The sequence below is a fragment of the Protopterus annectens genome, chromosome 2.part1 (assembly GCF_019279795.1).
Source record: "Protopterus annectens isolate FY-2018-M chromosome 2.part1, PAN1.0, whole genome shotgun sequence".
Classification (NCBI taxonomy): Eukaryota; Metazoa; Chordata; order Ceratodontiformes; family Protopteridae; genus Protopterus; species Protopterus annectens.
The window spans coordinates 616,729,743-616,750,129 of NC_056729.1; the positions used below are offsets into that span (position 1 = coordinate 616,729,743).

The 20,387-nt window shown below is 39.4% G+C and overlaps 1 protein-coding gene across 2 annotated transcripts in view; it reads right to left on the reverse strand.

Annotated features, from left to right (window-relative positions):
• Window positions 1-20,387, reverse strand: part of LOC122794164 (avidin-related protein 4/5-like) — a 262,421-nt gene that overhangs the window by 241,266 nt on the left and 768 nt on the right. The gene's annotated exons all lie outside the window — the stretch shown is intronic.

A 20,387-nucleotide genomic window follows, 5' to 3' on the forward strand; every position in this document is an offset into this window, starting at 1 on the left:
AAGGCAAACTATACAGTAAGCCTGTTCATATATAACAGGAATATATGAAATACACTAAATAATCTTGGTGCCCCTAAATTCACCCATAAATGTGAAAGTTGAATCACAATCAAAAAACAGTTTGGCAAAATTAATATCCACAAATGTAAATAAATTTCAAAAAGCAGGATCTAGTCCTACACTCTGTTAGAAAAAAACATTTTTAAGTGAGAACATGTATATTACGTCCTGTTGACACGAATGACCATCCAATTAAATTTCCACATACTACAATAGTTTGAAGAAACACCAAACCCAATGTATGCTTATAGTTGAAACCAAGCCATAAAAGGAATATATCAAAGGTTGTTATAACACAAAGGCCCATGTATCCATACTACTAGTACATTAGACCCACTATGATGTTAGCAACTAATGATTCGAAAACCCCAACCTGAAACATAAAACACTGGTTATATATAACCAACTAATTTATAAGCAAAACTAAATGTTTAAAGTTAAATCCTGACACCATGCTATATACTGCGGATTACAGGCAAAGAAAGGTTGTTTGCAATTTTGCCGTTAATGCACACAATTCGGTATTGTATTTTAGTACTCACAATTTGGTTTTAAGATTAAACCAATGTCCAAATCTATATAATTACAAGCACTTGTAAGTGGTTAGTGAGCCCATTGAAATAACACCACACCATATATTGAAATTTGTCAAAAGAAAGTTGTTCTGAATGTCGCGGTTATTGCGCCCATTTAAATATTATATACTGGTACAAACAATCTTCCCTGGAATAGAGCCAATGTCCAAAAGTCCACCTTGACCAGTTATAAACGTTCGTAAGAACTTCTGAAGCCCATAGAAGCCGCTATGCTTGAGAAAAATCAGTGTTGCCACTCCGCGATGAAATGGCATACAGTCAATAAGCCCAATACTTTTCAAACACCGAGTATAATCCACCTATGCCAGTTGGAGACACTCACGAGCACCTCATAATCCAAAGCACTTGATTTAAGAAAACTTTTGTATTACCGTTTACCCGCATCCGCAATAAAAATGGTGTGCTGACGAAAGGCCCAATGCTTTCCAGACCCAAAGTAAGTTAAGGTAAACTCAGAAGTTGCGTTGTCAGTAATGTCCCAAGTAATATCACAAATAAATTTTCAATATCAACATACCACATCATCCAGTTTCAATGGATGTTATAGATGTTATAAAATTAGTAACCCAGGATGGAAACCAAGCCACAAATTCACTGCCATTTCTCCGAGGCGTCCCCACCATGTGACAGAGCAGAAAGGAATAAACCAAATGTCACACAAGGCGGACTCTAGTGCACAGATCCACGAGAAACATATAAAAAAAACAAAAATGATCCAGCACAAAGGAGAAAAGTGCCTAAATCAATTTATTTGTGGCAATTATAGAAACATCATACTCAATATTACTGCAAACCAGTTTTGGCTATATATCCAGCCTTCCTCAGTGCAAAAATAAAAGTCTAGATTACACATCCTGGTATCTTCTTATATATCCAAACATTTAAAGGTGTATGCATGTTCAAAATATATATGCATGCTCCAAAAGATTGGAGATACATGCAAAACAAAATTATAAGTAAGAATGAAAAATATAAATGGAAAATATAAAATATAAAACATCACAAAGTAAATTCATTGACAAAGAAATTACATATATAACATACTTAAGAGCTTGCTACATATGACTAGAAAATTTCATTTAAGCCAGGTTTGAATAGAGCTCCTAACCTGGTAATCCATGAGGATTCCATATTATTTAGTGTGTCATGCCAGCCTGCTTTTATATTTCTGTGCATGTCAATCTTGTCAATGATGGTAAATTTGAATTGTGCAGTTTTGTGAATCGTGGTATGTTTATACAATGCATTTGTGATTTTATGGGTTCTAATAGCACTAAGATGTTCACTGATCCGATGTCTGAATGGTCTGAAAGTTTGGCTCACATAAAAAGACAGACATGTGCAAGTTGCTAAATAAATCACCCAATCTGTACTACAATTACCAAAAATTTTTATCTGATAAACCTTTTTAGAAAATATAAGGTAATTTTGTGGCCCTATGTGTTACATTCGATTCTAATACATTGATCATAATATAAGATTCTTTTGATGTAACTACAGGTTGGTTAGTGACACCCTTATAGTGATGTTATCATTGATTTGTAGACCATGAGTCTGTATGCATAACAATTTCAGCTCTATTGATGTGTTTATATCTAAAAACTGAAGCTTTGGATTTGTTATATTTTGTTGCGCTTTGTATATACTGAGCTACTGCCTTTTGATACACACATTATATATTGTAGTTCTGTTCTAGTATAGTGCAAGCATGAGTGGTAAAATGGATCTTAAAGGCATTTTACAAGGACTATCTGCGGACAAGGACAATTTGGTCGTTTTTGGTTTGAAATTATCTGGGGGTGATGATTTAAATACAAATAAGGGGGATGCCTAACACCTTTGTGGCATATTGTTTCAAAAAATAACCAGAAACATGAGATCTTTAAGAGCCAATATTTGGCACTTAAAACTGTTTAAGGCATATAAGTTGAAAAATATAACACCCCGTGGACTAAGAATCTGCATTTAACCCCTGGTGGGTCTGATTGATGAACAGTTGTCTAAGTATTGGGCACAGACGCAACATCAAGCCGCAATGCTGTTCGTTGATACCCTTATCTCTTATTATGAACGTATGATTGATTCACAGGTTATAGAAATTCATACCAATTGTATAGAGGCTCAAACCTTTGAGGCTGAGGATTTTTATCACAATCGTTTAACATGTCTGGCCAAGGATCTAGCCATATTAGAAGAGCAATTAATCAAAAAGAAAACACAAAAATTCCAACGAGATATTGCCGATTATTACAAGGGCAAACCCTTTATCCCACAAAAAATGTACGATTCTTTGATTCTAGCAATAAAGCTAATAATAGGAGAAAAAGACTTAGATCTATTTTGAGGAAAAACACCCAGTTAACTAGTGGCGCCTCAGAAGATGAGACATCTTCTGCCACAGATTATGACTGCCCTTCCAACCAGGGGTCCCCAGTGGCAAAACGTAAACAATTTATAAACCCTTTAGGCCCAGGACACGCAGAGGGGGCAGAAAGCATAGGAGAAAGTACACAAAGTTTACAACAGCTGTTACAGAAGATTGTGAGTTAATAAACAATGTACATAACATTTCTTCTTTTGAATTGTCACCTGTCCATAATAAACTTTTGAATAAGGGTTTAAATTTTGTGCCGACATCTTTTGTATCTGAACACATACTTGTCAGTGAACTTAATGACTTTTGCAGACTGATTAATTTAAAGATATTTTTTGCAGATTCTGATAACTCTCAAAGATCCACTGAGTTTCAGTTTGGCAGATCAGATTTTCAACCTCCCATGGATAAACACGTAGCCATATTCAAGGAGTGTGTGATGAAGGATTTACATTTTAATAGTGGCTTTCAGCCTATCAGACATAATTTAACTTCAGAGGAACAACAAGCGCTATGGGAACTTAGTTCCAATCGTAATATAGTTATTGCACCAGCAGACAAAGGGGAAGGTATTGTAGTAATGGATTGGGTTATGTATCAAACGGAAGCCCTTAAATAACTATGGGATGCCCGGTCTTATATACATATGGTGGTTGATCCTACACCTAACTTTAAAAAAACACATCAATTCCTTTTTGGATCTGGCCACTGAACAAGGTATCATAGAGAAACATACTTGTAAACAGCTCAAAGTTTCCGATCCCATTCCACAGTATCTATATTTACTTCCAAAGATCCATAAACATCCGACCTGTCTACCTGGTAGACCTATTGCTTCTGGGAGGGGTTCCCTCACGGAACCATTATCAGCATTTCTCATGTACTACTTAAAGCCATTACTACCTTTGGTCAGATCCAGGTTACAAGATACTACCGAATTTTTAAACATCATTGAGGACACACAACTTGAATCTGATTGGTGGTTATGCACTCTGGATGTTACTTCCCTATATACTAGCATTCTACATGATGCTGGTTTATCTGCTATAGCATCCTGGCTAGACCGTTCACAACTATACACTAGGAGATTTAACAATTTTCTGATCGAACTGACTCAATACGTGTTGACCAAAAATATTTTTTATTTTGAAGGTCAAGCATACTGGCAAGTAAGAGGCACAGCTATGGGAGCATCCTTTGCTCCCATATGTGCTGATTTATTTATGGGATTTTTTGAAGAACAATTTATATATGATTCTTATAAAAACATCTTTTTGGCAGATTTGGATATATGGAGACGATACTTAGATGATTGTTGGATGGTGTGGCGGGGGGATCCAACCTCTGTACAAGAGTTTGTTAAATTCTTGAACAATAATACATGGGATATTAAGTTGACCTTGAATATGCAACATCAGGAAATTGTTTTTTTGGATGTAATTGTATCTAGACAAAATGACCATACCTTGGCCACTCGGGTACACAGGAAGTTTCCACAATACAACACACTTTTGCATGCATCCAGTAATCACCCCCTCCACATCATTAACAATATTCCCAAATCTCAATTTTTAAGTGTGAAACGTATCTGTTCTTCTCAGAAATCCCATTTAGAATGTGAACATGATTTGAGCGACAGACTAATTAGTAGAGGATACAACAGATGTCGAATCACCCAAACCATCAACCAGGTTCAAGATATGCCCAGATCACAACTTTTACAATACAAACACACCCAAGTTGGATCAAATACATCAACACCTCAACCCATTAGATTTGTCACTACCTATGGCAGCAACACATCCTCATTTAGAGACATAATTAATAATCATTGGGACATTTTGCGTGCCCATGAACATTTAAACGATATATTGCCAAATAAGTGTTCTTTTTCCTATCGGAGGGGTAGGTAGAACTGTCAATTCTTATTTGGCACACTACAAAAGATATAGTCCTCCTACACCCATCCAGACCACCTTATTTGGTGATCCTTTGATAGGTTGTGTTCCATGTGGCCCATTGCAGTGCATGTAGACACATCTTTAAGACTAAAGAATTCACTAGTAGTAATACTCCCAAGGTTTATCAGATAAAAATTTGTGGTAATTGTAGTACAGATTGGGTGATTTATTTAGCAACTTGCACGTCTGTCTTTTTATGTGGGCCAAACTTCCAGACCATTCAGACATCGGATCAGTGAACATTTTAGTGCTATTAGAACCCATAAAATCACAAATGCATTGTATAAACATACCACGATTCACAAAACCGCACAATTCAAATTTACCATCATTGACAAGATTGACAAACACAGAAATATAAAAGCAGGCTGGAATGACAGACTAAATAATATGGAATCCTCATGGATTACCAGGTTAGGAGCTCTATTCAAACCTGGCTTAAATGAAATTTTCTAGTCATATGTAGCCAGCTCTTAAGTATGTTATATATGTCATTTCTTTGTCAATGAATTTACTTTGTGATTTTTTATATTTTATATTTTCCATTTATATTTTTCATTCTTACTTATAATTTTGTTTTGCATGTATCTCCAATCTTTTGGAACATGCATATATATATTTGTTTGAACATGCATACACCTTTAAATGTTTGGATATATAAGAAGATACCAGGATGTGTAATCTAGACTTTTATTTTTGCACTGAGGAAGGCTGGATATATAGCCGAAACTGGTTTGCAGTAATATTGAGTATGATGTTTCTATAATTGCCACAAATAAATTGATTTAGGCACTTTTCTCCTTTGTGCTGGATTGTTTTTGTTTTTTTAACATACTGGACCTGGTCATCACCAACATGGGCGACCAGTGTTCCACACTGAAGGTCAACCCCTCGCTTGTTAGATCTGACCATATACAAATCACTTTGGATATCCACATTCCGCCCCCACCCCCGGACAAGGAAACCACCATGAAAAACTTTTCAAAAGCAAACTTCACGTTACTTAAGACGGAGGTGGAAAGTTTCAAAGCCCCCATGCTAAAGGATAACGCTGAAAAACTGCAAAATCCTTTACTAATATATTCTACAGGCACCTACAAGAATGCATGGATCGTGCTTTCTCAAGCAAAACCAAGACTCACGCATCCAAGAAAAGGAAACCAGTCTGGTGGACCCCTGCCATAAACAAGCTATACAATAGAAGGAGGAAACTAGTACAGAAAAGAGTAAAATCCCAAGAAGGGAAGACATCCTTGATCACTATAAGCAAGAAACTACGATCCCTCATAAAATCGTCCAAGGCGAGCTTTGAAAGAAAACTTGCCAAGGACTCCAAAGATAACCACAAGGCATTCTTTAGCTATGTCAAGAATCTAAGTGGCAATGCTCAGACCTGCTCGGAGTTAGTGCAGAATGCCACAAAATACACTGAACCAACTGATATTGCCAACATCCTGGCAGACAGGTTCAGTGCAAACTTCACCCCCCCTCACCCCTAAAAGGGCCCATAACCATATGAGAAGAATGTAGAACCCCTGAAATCACACTCAGGTTAAAATAGCCCTCTCCAAAGCCCAAAACACAGCATCAATAGGACCGGACAATGTCCCAGGCTGAGTCCTACACGAGCTCAAAGATGAACTAACCCCTCACCTAAACACACTGTTCAAACTCAGCCTCTCCACAGGCTATGTACCCATAGAATGGTGCAGAGCAATGGTTATTCTACTCCACAAAGGTGGAGCTACAACAGACCCCGGGAATTATCGCCCTATAAGCCTGACTAGCTAGGTCTGCAAGGCTATGGAGCACATCATCATGGAACTCATTGACAGAGACATTGGGAACCTCCAAACACTGGACCCTACTCAGTTCAGCTTTGTTAAGGGCAGATCCTGCCTCCTAAACCTGGTGGACTTCTTTGAGACAGTTACCAAGGCTATAGACGAGGGAAAGGTGGTACACACAGCCTGCCTAGACCTTGCAAAGGCCCTTGACACCATTCCCCATTCTGGTATTATAGACAAGCTCACCAGCCTAAACATAAACCTGTATGTCACAAGATGGGTTGCCAATTGGCTCATGGACAGAACCCACATGGCGAGAGTTGCAGGAGCTAGGTCTGACTCTAAACCGGTTACAAGTGGCGTTCCCCAGGGCTCAGTCCTAGGACCCCTCCTATTCGGTATATACTTCTCAGAGGTACAGACAAGCACAGGAGGACTATGGCTGACCAAGTTCGCAGACGACTACAAACTAGGAGCTATAATTGACTCACCAGCTGGCACAGACATCCTCCAAAAGGGTCTCACTGAGACGGATACCTGGCGTCAAAATAATGGCCTCAAGCGAAATGCCAAAAAGTGCATAGTTATTCCCTTTGGAAATAACAAAGTACCCACAAACTACCACATAGGTGGTAGTCCCCTAAATACGGAAAACGTAATAAGGGATCTGGGGACCCAAGTAGATAGTAATCTCTCCTTTGATAATCACATTGCCAAAGTGGTTAGAAAATCCTTCTATGTGGCCCAACTAATCAAAAAAGGGTTTGCATCCAGATCAAAAGAGGTCATTGTGCCCCCTCTTCTCATCACTCATCAGACCCATCATAGAGCACAATGCCCCGTTTGGGATGTACCTTACAAAACACCTGCAACAGCTGGAAAGACCACAGAAGTACCTCACTAAGAGGATCACTGGCCTCAAACAGATGCCCTATGCAGCTCGACTGAAGAAACTCCAGCTGTACTCTGTTGCATACCGCTGCTTAGAGGTGATCTCTTCCTGACAAACAAGGCCATGTCCAACCCACAATTGATGGACATGCTCCACCTAAAGAAAACCTTGTCCCCTCGAGCCACACGCTCTAGGGATCTAAATCTCAGCACAACAATAAATAGGACGTGCTGGAGGAATAGATTCCTGTCCCAGAGACTTTCTATGCTTTGGAACAAAATTCCAATCTACATTAGGCAGAGCTTCTTGCTAGCACTCTTCAAGAGAAACCTTGACGAGTGGATGGGTAACAGAAAATTTACCCCGGGGATCACTTCAGTGGCCCTGCTGAACAGAGGCACAGAGAACTAATCTAAGGGGGTGGTGAAAGCCAACACATTCTGACTAGGCTTATAAATGCCTTCGGGCAGATAGCCTAGTACCTACCTATGAACCTATGTAGTCAACCTCTCAACTGTCCAGATTTTCGCAGAATGTCAAGATTTTTGTCTCATAATGTTGGTCTGTTGCTCATAAAATTTATGGTGTTCTAGAAAAATCACTGAGGATTGAAGTCATTAAATAATGACATAAATTTGAGTTTCAGACTTCATATCCTTCAGAAAATGCATGCCAACACAAATTATTTTAGGAATTTTCTAAATTTATAAGAGCCATATTTAAAATATGTTGCTATTATTGGGCCTTTACCCCCCCCCCCCAATTATTTTAGGCATTGCCCAGATTTCGGTTGAGAGGTATCTGTGTGTGTGTGTGTGTGTGTGTGTGTGTGTGTGTGGAATTGCAATATGTCATTATCTTAGTTAAGGACGTACAGGTCTTCTTCTGTGCCCCCCCTTCAGCACCATAAGGTACAACATACTTCCTAAACAAATGAAAAAGGAGGACATCGTGGATCCCCCACAATTTCTAATAAATTAAGAAAACAAGTGTTAATGGCAACACCTTTATCCAAGTTACTTCCTTCAGCATAATGATATTTACAATAATTGTTTTTTTTTTTTTATGTTTTGCCATGGGAAGTAGCCCCCACATCATAATTAGTAGGTGGGCCATTGTAGCTTTTCACACAGCCCTGAGATGAATTATTCTAATCACTTTTGTTTTCTTTTTTTAGTGTAGAATTCTAGTGCCTGCAGTTTCTACATATTTCATAAGCATGCTTTTGACTCAATTCTCTGAAAACGAACTTATAACTTCTGCTGTGGTGAGCTACACTGGTTGTTGGTTAGTTGGAGGGTCTCTGTCAGAATGAATGTTTTGACTGTATAGTCCTGCGCTGTTTGGGCCTGAAATGTTCAGTAGATTTTCTGACCCCCCCCCCCCCCCCAATCCTTATCATTTTGTTGGTGATGGACTGTTTTAAGATATTATGGGTGTAGTTTTCTGGTTGGAGACTGTAAACTGTAGGGCATTTGTTTTTACATTTACAGCTCCTACCTTATGGAATTCTTTTCTTCACTGGGTCTTGAGACAGTAGCTTGGTGTCTAAGTTTGAAAATATCTTTAAAGGGTGATGACACATGTATTTGAACAGATCTTTGGCCTTAGGAGATGAAGTGTTTTTAAGTGTGAATACTCACCGAACTGCACCATGTATGTGATGTTTTGATGTAGTTTATATGATGCCATATTAAAATATTGATTCATTTGTTTACCTGATGTGGGCATGAACACAGTAAAGTGACCTCTATGCTTCATTTCAGCTTTGAATGCTTTGAGTACAAAATATTTAGAGCTGCTAGGTTAAATTCATCTTCCATCCAATTCATTTTAGATGAGTACATATCTTGAGCAGGCAAATACCTAAGTAATGAGTTAGGTCTGAATCATTATACATTGAATTCACAGTATCTGTACATTGTACAAGAACAACTGTGGTGGGTTCTAAAGAAGTTGTATCTTGTAATGCTTTAGTATTTGCAGCTTTTGTATTACAAGAAATCATTAATGAAAGGAATATGCAAGTAGGCCTTCTGTTCACATACATATTCAAGAGAACTATGTGAATAGTGAAGCTGGTAAGTAGTTTAGTTTACCAATCAGCTTTATTCCAGTAAATCGCTGACATTCAGGTGGTTTAGCCAACCCTACAGTGATAAGCTTCATTTTATTTTATTTATTTATTCATATTTGTTTACCAAGTAGTGCATTGATTTAAATGGGCCATTTGCAGGCACAGCCTGAATGAATAGGATCATATAGAAAATAAACAAAACATATTTACAGATACAAGGATATATACTACCTTACAATATACAGGACTAGAGAATCTCTAGGTCTCAGGGTATGCACAGGTGGTGGCAGGCACTGCTTTGCCACTGTCATAGGTTCATAGGTTTATACTAGGCTATCTGCCCTAAGGCATTTATAAGCCTAGCCCAAAGTTTTGTGGCTTACGCCACCCCTTATATGAAAAAATACTGTGCCCATTAGTTTGTTGTGCCTCTGTCCAGCAGTGACACAGAGATGATTCCCGGGATAAACCTACGATCTCCCATCCACAGGTCAAGATTTCTCTTGAACAGTGCCAGCGAGGTGCTCTGCCTCACATGGACCGGGATTTTATTCCACAGCATAGGGAGTCTCTGAGTGATAAATCTATCCCTCCAGCATGTCCTATTTATATCCGTGCTAAGGTTTAAGTTGCTTGCTCTAGTGGTTTTGGTGGATTTGGATTTTTGAGGTGGAGCATGTCCATTAATTCTGGGTTGGACATGGCCTTGTATGTCAGGCACATGTCACCTCTGAGCAGACGGTATGCAACTGAATAGAACTGGAGTTTCTTCAATCTGGCAGCATATGACAGATTTTGGAGTCCCTTTATCCTTTTGGTGAGGAACTTTTGGGGTCTCTCCAATTGCTGCAGATGTCGGGTGAGATACATCCCGAATGGGGCATTGTACTCGATCATTGGTCTGATAAGTGAAGAGTACAGGGGAACAATGACCTCACTAGATCTGGATGTGAATCCCTTCATGATCAGGTGGGCAATGTAGAAGGTCTTTCTAACCACTTTAGCAACGTGAGTGTCAAAAGAAAGGCCACTGTCAACCTGGGTCCCCAGGTCCCTGATAACCTCTTCTGTGCTTAGTGGATTGCCACCTATATGGTAGCTTGGGGTTACCTTATTTTTCCCGAAGGGTATGACTATACATTTTTTGGCATTTAACTTCAGGCCATGGCTCTGGCACCAACTATCTGTTTCCGTGAGTCCCTTCTGAAGGAGTAGTATGATAGATGTTACTTACCTTTGTCATGCATGTAGTAATGAGCAATGAATAATGCTCAGTTGTTGGAGTTTCCCATCCAGTTGAAGAACTTTCGTGAAGTAACAACCATGCACAGCCCTGGAAATATGCAAATCAACTGCATAAACAGGTTTATAAATCACTCATCTCCAGTCCATCCATCCATCCACAACTCCTTTTTCCCATTTTTGCACATGAGGTTGGTGTGTCACTTCAACAGTGACAATCATCTAGAGCCAAGGTTAGAAGGGTGAACGCTAACAAAGGATTTTCACAAGTAGGAAAACCATGTTCAGTGCTGTGGAAGAAACTGTGCACTAAGAAGGTAAGAACTGTTAGTGGGAAATAGTGCATGTTTGAGAGGGAGAAAATTGTGCATATGCAGCTGAGTGGGGAATCATACATAAACACTTTAGTTGGATTAAGCTAAAGAGAAAACAAAAGAGGAGCAAAAGTTGGCAGGATTAGCAAGTTGGATCTTACTTCATTCTTGATGTGAGAAATTCTAGTTCCTTGAAAAGGTGGCAGAGAAATAGAATGCACTTTTACAGTTTGCAACTAATGTCAAAGGATTGAAAGAAGAGAAAATGAGGATGCACTGCTGTAAGGTACTAGCTGCAAAGGCTGGGCAGACTATGTAAACCTTTAGCCTTCTGTAGGCTGTTTGCATTCATAATCAGGTCAGTAAGAATCTGATCAGAATAGATCTGAAAGCTGTGCAAATTAGGAATGCCGGAAATGTACACTGGGAAAATGATTGTAACAAGTGATCAAGCTGTATGTATGTGTTTGTGTGTGTGTGTGTGTGTGTGTGTGTGTGTGTGTGTGTGTGTGTGTGTGTGTCTGTGTGTGTGTGTGTGTATTGGGGAGTGGACAACTATGCAGCATGAATGTGAATGAGGCAGATAGGTAAGATCTGAGTGGCCGTCCTGGTAGATATACACAGTACTTAAACTCCTTAAAATCATTTAATGTCTGCTATAGATGGCCCTTCTATGTAGCAAAGCCATCTACTAGCTGACCAAAAGTGTCTATATCATACAGTCTAGCAAATGCCAGTGGCTGGATAAATTAGCAAAGGACATTTTTATACTACTAAGGTAATAATAGGTCATTGATCAGAGTGGCAGTAAACTACATGACCCATGGCAGATCTGTTTCCCATACAACCAGCTTCTACTGTGCTACCAAGGGCTATTTATGGATCCTGCCCCATGTCATTAGATATTCAGATCAATGATATAAGAACAGTTGTATACAAAGTATTTGTGAATTGTATTTTTATAACACTGAAAGAAGACAGTCCTAATTTGGAAGAAAGACTTCTCTGAACAGACAAATATTTAAAATTCATTGTCTCAAGTAGTAGGTTACAGGGCGGCCACGGTGGTGCAGCGGTTAGCATTGCCGCCTCACAGCAAGAGGTTCTTTGGTTCGATCCTCAGCTGGGGTGCCTTCTGTGTGGAGTCTGCATGTCCTCCTTGTGGTTGCGTGGGTTTCCTCCAAGTGTTCCAGATTCCTCCCAAAGACATGCTGTAGTTGGATTGGATACACTGAATTGGACCTAGGCATGAGTGCGTGCATGTTTGTGCCTTCTGTGGAAGGTTGGGCACCAGGCTGGCAACTCAACACTGTAAAACTCCGCTGCCAGTCATGAGCAGACGGTGATCCGCTGTGGTGACCCCTAACTGGGAAAAGCTGGAAGAAGAAGTCTCAAGTAGCAGGTTGCAGCATCCTTGAGTGTTGTACTATATATGCAACTAATTGATCTTTACATTTTAGTATCTGTAAAAAAAAAAAAAAACAATGTATTTCATTCTTATACAGATCTGTTTATTACTTAATTCCTGAAAGGATTTCATGTGGCACCATTCAAAGCAAACAAATGGGAGCTGTGCTCTTGGAAATTACTTCCTAAACAGTTACTATAAATGGAGACATTTAGATGAATTTGCAGAGATATATATCTGTTAACCTAGTAAGCAGACTTACCCTATGACCCTTTCAAGCAATGACCAGGATCAATGTGGTACATAAAGTTCAGTAGAAGAGAGTCATTCTGGCAGAAACAATTAGAATCATGTTTAGAAAACAGCCTGCAGTTTATATTTTTGTTCAGACTGTATTTAAGGTACCCTATAGGTGCAATGAGTGTACATTTGGAGACCTTCTGTAGGTTCTGTTGGTACCTGTTTTTTTTCAGAAATGGATATTTATCAAAAGAATGATGGAGTACAGGACAAAGTGGGAGCTAGAAAAGAAGGACCAGACCTTGAAGGAATACTGGTTGACTAACAAAGAGACTAATAGACCAGTCAAAATTGCAAAGAACAAGGTTCCAGAGAAACTCTTACCAATCTCTGGTAACTGACTCAGCATATGGCATAAGGAAACTCTATACAGGTGCAAGGCCAAAGCAAAAAGATAAAGAAGATGGTCATCAGGCACTTTTCATAAAGGATTTCAGCAACAATCTTTACGTTAGTCCAGAGAACATCAAGGGAAGATTGAAGGAATACTTTAAGAAACTTCTAAATGAAGAAAACCCCATAGAAGCTGTACTGCCCTGTGTACAGCCTGTGATAAAAGAGGAAGAATTAATCCTAGAAGAAATGAGAGCAACACTAAAAAAAATGAAGTCAGTGATAGCAGGGTCAGATGAGGTCACTAGTGACATAATCAAGATGTTTGGTGCATTAGAGGAGAAATGGCTGCTGAAGGTACTCATAGCAGTATGGAGAGAAATGCATATCCCAGATGACTGGAGAATAAGTATTTTAGTGCCAGTATACAAGAACACGGGACACTTACAAATGCTGACAGCACAGTGGTATTAAACTCTATCACACTGCATAAAGGTGTTGGGGAGGGTTACTGATAAATGAATATGCAGTATATGTAGTAGAAGGTAAAATGGGGATGAGCCATTCAAATTCAGAATGCAGTACCACTGATCACATGCTTGCAGTGAGACAGCATTGGAGAAGATATTGGTGATAAGAAAAGAGTTCAACTAGGTTCCTAGATTTGGAGAAAACATATCACAACATCTCAAAAAGCTGATCTGGGCAGTCCTTTGATGGTCTGAAATCCCAGAAAAAATTGGCAAAATTAGTTGAGGCTATGTGCAAAGACCTAATGATGCAAGTATGAACAGTGTTTGGACTCACGGAGGGGATCCCCCAGGAAGTGTGTTTATCAGGGTTCAGCACTAAATCCAGGCTCTTTAAATCTGTTGATGGACTACATTACTGAACAGGTGGAGGGGGTAATAAAGCTACTGCATGCAGATGATGTGGCATTACAAGCAGACTCGAAACAAGACCTTCAGCAAATGATAGAGGACTAGAATGCAAAACAGAAGACACATGGGATGAAAATTAATACGACAAAAACAGTGGTCATAACTGCAAATAGAGAAAATCTGAAGGTGAAAACTGAGATAAAAGGGAAAATAGTGGAATATGTTAACAGCTTTACATGTCTGGGAGATGTGGTTGAGAAGATGGGAAGTCTGAATGAGAAAGTCAAAGCTAGAGTCAGAGGTACTGCAGCCGACTGGTGCAAAGCATCAGGGGTAGTGTGTCACAGAAGAATAGCAAAGAAATTGAAATGTGGGGTGTAGAACACAGTCACACATCTAGTACTTTTGCATGGCACAAACACATGGGCAGTGAAGGCAAATGAGGATGCTTGATGTGATGGAGACAAAGTGCCCAAGATAGGTAGTGTGATGTACACTGATGGACAGATAAAAAAAAAATTAGGACATTAGAGCAGAAGCCAAAGTAGCCCCAGGTGCAGAGAAGGTCAGAGAGGATAGACTATGATGGTTTGGTTACATGTGTAGGAAGGCAGAAGAAGATTTTGTAAAGAAGATTTCAGAGAAACAGTACAAAGGTTAGAGGAGACAATGGTGCCCAGCCAATAGATAGAAGGTTTATGTAACAGAAGGCATGCAGCAGTCAGGCCTGACAGTCAAAAAAGATAGGATCATGGCTCTAAATCGAGAGATGTGACAGCTGACACAACATCTTGACCCTACCCATGTAGGATAGGAACAACGGGGCTGCTGCTGATGTAAATAATAAATACTTACTCATGGTTTTTGTAGGGTCTTTTTAGGATTGTCTGTTATCAGCATGGTATATGTAGTTCATATAAGATAATGAGCAGGCTTCAGAAACAGTTTGTGGGGTTCACAAGGCTTATTTGGATAATTTGCAGACATACACAGGGCAGATATGATTCAAAGGCAAGACCTGAGAAGGTAGCACTCCTGAGTACATGCTAATGTATCCAAATGAGTGAGGAAGGTGTGATTCAGAAACATCGCAGATGCATTTTATTTAGGTAAAGTGAACAAGTATAAATTGACACAGTGCACAGGAAAATATAGTGTATGCAATAGAAGTGCTGGAAATCACAATAGTGCTGGAGTACCTAGACTAATTTTATGTAATTTGGGCTGTGCAAGAACCTATGTCACCCAGGAGAGTTCTGCATCTTTGTTCACGACTTACATATCATGGCCTGACTGAGCAGCTAATTATTTTTCTTTTTTAATTACTCCTAATGTGACGATGTGAGGTAGTGCCTGCTATGCCAGAAAGAGTAGTGTAACATTTTCCAGCAGAGCTAGCTGGAGTTTTGTAAACAATTTTATGCCATTTGTATATCAAACTGATTTGTACAGATGCTTTTGTTAAAAATGTATTTGTAAAGTTACTTGTGTTAGAAATGTATCAACAGTGAGACTTGCTGGACAGAAAAGAAATATATATTTATATAATCAGATTGTACTGTTGTAACTGAGGAAATATCCAGTGGTGCAGTGGTTAATGCTGTCACCTCACGGCAAGAGATTCTCCGGTTCTATCCTTGACTAGGGTGCCTTCTGTGCGGAGTTTGCATGTTCTCCCTGCGTTCATGTGGGTCTCTTCCAGGTACTCCGGATTCCTCCCACATTCTAAAGACATGCTTCTGGTGCATTTCTCCCCAGGCCTCTGCTGAAAACAGGATCTGTGGAACCTAGACGGACTTTCCCAGTCAACAAATGTTAAATAAAATAAAAAAAATGTTAACAGGGAATACTAGAAGGGAAGGGTTTAAGCTTAACATTAAGAAAAATACTGTAGTCTGAAATTAAATGGCTTGATTTAGGCCATACAGATTTTATCCCACAGGCCTGAAAGCAGCCAGAGACGCATTTCCGGTGGGAGATCACATGGGTAATTAACATAGGTAGTCCCCCAGAATGCCTAATTAGCATACAACTCTGACCAAAGATACAGCCTTTGACAGTAATACTACAGACTGTATAGGATCACCGTGGTGGGGCCCGCCTGTCTTGGCTTATTGCTGGTGGCGACCCTTTTTGAACCTGGCCCTATATTTTTACCAACCTGTTACTGTCTTTTGCTATATCAATCATATGCTTTATTATGTCATTGTTAAGTTTTAAACGAATAGCTTACTGTCACGGCTGTCATTTGTGGAGTGTCTTTGTGGGTAGCATTCTTTCTGCACATAAAGCACCTGTATCATATGTTTATTTTTTGTGGAGGACAAAATTATATGGTGGCAGCCATGACTAATATGAATAATGTGACAATGGTTGGTGTATGTGTTATCATTTGTTATTTATATACATTTCATGGTGTCAGTTATCTGATTATCACTGGTCATAATGATATGCCAGCACTCATGGTATATGTTTGCTGAGAGCTAGTCAATCTGCTGAAAGCAATTTGTGCATGCCATTTGCAAGGCTAAAAAAAATTACTGAAGATCACTTTCAACAATTGTTGATGTTGTTCTTTTCCCCACTGTAGTATGATTTTGGTTGGGAGTTGTAGTGGATCTCCCCCATATGGAGTACAGGGAGGAAATGTTTATTTCTCTGTGAAAATGGTTTGCAGAGATTTTTATTTGTGCAAACAGTATCTGAACTTATTGCATTCTTGATACAATTCAGGCACTGTGATGACTCTGTCTATTACAAGTTAAAAGTGATGTTTACTGAGACTAATTACTGACAGGAAAATGACTACTGCTGCAGGTTTGTGGTTTGCATTTTTTGAGAATACATACTTGGTGTGTGATTAGACATTGTAGCTAATAGAAACAACAGGATAAAGCCTCAGATTAGGTGTGAATGTGTGTACTGCATGTATTTAGTAACTGCAACCTACTGTTTTGTCTGTAAAGATTTTTCATTTGTACAGCTGACAAACCTAGCCCCAATGCAGCATATTCAGGCATCAAACAGTATATCCCCATCAGCTCCTTTATTGTTACCATCTCACCCAAAGTCCCATCTTGCCCTTAAGATATACCATACCCGCTTATGAAGTATTTATAATAAACACCTTGAAGTGCATGCATGGATAGCACTACACACTCCTGATATCTTTGTTACCACAGAAAACCTGGCGCCACCAGCCTCAAACAGATGCCCTATGCAGCTCGACTGAAGAAACTCAGGCTGTACTTGGTTGCATACCGCCTACTCAGAGGTGATCTCTGCCTGACATACAAGGTCATGTCCAACCTAGAATTGACGGACATGCTCCACCTAAAGAAAACCATAAACCCTCGAGCTACATGCTCTAGGGATTTAAACCTCACCACAAGAATAAAAAGGACGTGCTGGAGGGATAGATTACTGTCCCAGAGACTTCCCATGCTTTGGAACAAGATTCCAATCTACATTAGGCAGAGATGCTCACAAACACTCTTCAAGAGAAACCTTGACAAGTGAATGGGAAACAGCAAATTTATCCCGGGGATCACTTCAGTGGCTCTACTGGACAGAGGCACAGGGAACTAATCTAGGGGGGCGGCGAAAGCCAACACATTCTGGCTATGCTTATAAATGCCTTCGGGCAGATAATCTAGTACTTACCTACAAACCTATGAAACAAAAAATAAGGAAATTGCCCCAACAGGTTATAATATTATTAAATCAGAGTCAACAAAAAAAAATCTGATGGTGTCTTATTTTCTACAAAAACACACTAGATATCCCTTTCCACCATGTCTTGCCAAATTTCTCTAATTCAGAAATCCTACTAACCATGCTAAAACTAAATACTCACAAAATAGTCACAATCATGGGTATGCACATACCCCCAGGTAACAATGCTAAAACACTGGAAGACATTCTCTGCTAGGACTCCTCAAAAATCCCTCATGGAACTATAATATTGGGTGATGTTAATATAGACTGGCAAACCATACAGTCTGAAAATTCAACCAATCATATACATCATTACAAGTTCACCAAATTTACCAACCACACCAACTAGATATAACAAACTCACAGCCTGACAATTAACCCTGAACTGGATCCTAACATCCTATCCACATAAAATATTATCCAATGAAGCTCTGTCAGACAGCCTAAGGGATCGCTTAACAATCCACACCATAAATTTCTGAAGTAACAGCTCCAAAACTCAACATTACAGCCTTGTAAGAAATTATACTACTTTCCATGCAAATACTTTTATTAATACACTAAATATCTTCAACTGGGATTCACTAAAGACTCTCCCCATAGATGATGCTGTTTCTGGGTTCAGTAAAATCTTCCTAGGTGTTCTAAACACACTAGCTTCCTTCAGAATAAAAACAGTTAAAGCCAACCCTGCCCAAGGCTTTTCTTAGCAACTAAACAACTCATGATACAAAGAGACAGAGTGGAAGTTCTGGACAATAAATACAACAGCTCCTACTTTACTGTCATATATATACAACTAAGAAACCTAACAAAACAACTTACCACCAAAGATAAGAAAAAAAACGTATTACTTAACCAACCAAAACATACACACTAATAATCCCTTCGGTGAAAGTGTTAAATAAAGGACAAGCTACACAGCCAACACCAAACACACAGAAACAAAACAATACCACTGGCAGCCAGTTCAATACCAGTTTTATAATGCCAGTAAGTCATTAACCAATCAGATGAGTAATCAAGCTCTTGATGTCCCTACTCAAATAACCTTCAGTATTTCTCCTCCTAACCAGTTACCACAGACACCATCTAAAATTACCTCAAAAAAGTCTACTACAACTACCCCGGCAATCTACATAACAAATACCTTAAAACAGCAGCTGAGGTTATTGCATTCCAGTTTCAATTCTTAAAACAGCAGCTGAGGCTATTGCATTTCCAGTTTCAATTCTTATAAAATCGATCCATATCTGGAAATAAATTTCCCTCACTATGGAAAATATAATTAACTATTCCACTGTACATGGTAGAATCGGCCAATTGTGATTTTATCACCACTATTAAAAATATTAGAAAGATGTATGAAAAATGTATTTAATCAATGGGGTGGCGAAAGCCAACACACTCTGGCTAGGCTTATAAATGCCCTCGGCAGATATCCTAGTACCTACTTATGAACCTATATGCAACTTCTCACCAATTATCTAATAGATAAGCAGCTTACCTCTTCAATGCAACACAGCTTCTGTCCTCATCACAGCACAACTACTGCTTTACTGAATTTTGTTAATATTGTCAGCACTCATAGAAATGCCAGAAACCTAGTCTCTACCGTCTTCCTAGATTTATCAGCTTTTGATATTTCTTTCCACCAGAAACTCTTAAAGAAACTGTAATCCTTAGGACATATAGACTCTTTACCACAGTGGTACAATCACTTCTTAGGTCAAGAACCAGGGACAAAGCCAAATATAATGAGGGGACAAAGGCCCCCAGAATAGGGACAGATTTAAAATATCGCTCTGATAAACAGAGAAGGGTACTAGAATTTGCATCAGCAAGCATCCTCTGAAGGATATTTCTGTTGTTGTTGTGTCTTTCGGCTTTTCCGGTTAGGGGTCGACACAGCGGAACTCCGGTCCGCTAATGATTGGCAGCAGATTTGTACGTGCCGAGTTGCCAGCTCTGACACACAACCTTCAACGAAGGTACGTCCATTCACGCGTCACCACACAGAAGTTACCGCAGCACCACACCTGCCCATCAATATTTAGTGACTTCAGTTCTCAATGACTTACCAGATAGATTTATCAAAAGAACTTTCGATTAATATAAGGTAACACATTTTAATCATCTTGTGACCTTTCCAGTTGAAGTTGGTATTATGTTATTAGAAGTTGGTCCACATTTTGCCCATTTGTTCCACATTATGGGAGGCAGTGTTCCTCATTTTGGACTGTTGAGAGCTATGCTTGATTCTGTATCTTTTCCAAGGGAAGGACAACTATCTCGAGTTTAAGTGAGACTTATTATGACCTGGGGAAGGGGGTGGCACTGGCTTCCCGGTAGTAACCTGTCGGGAAGCGAGATCGTTAGGTGCTGATCGGTTGCCCCGGTAGCAAGCTGTCGTGAATCGCAATCAGCAGGCGTTGCGGGTGCGCG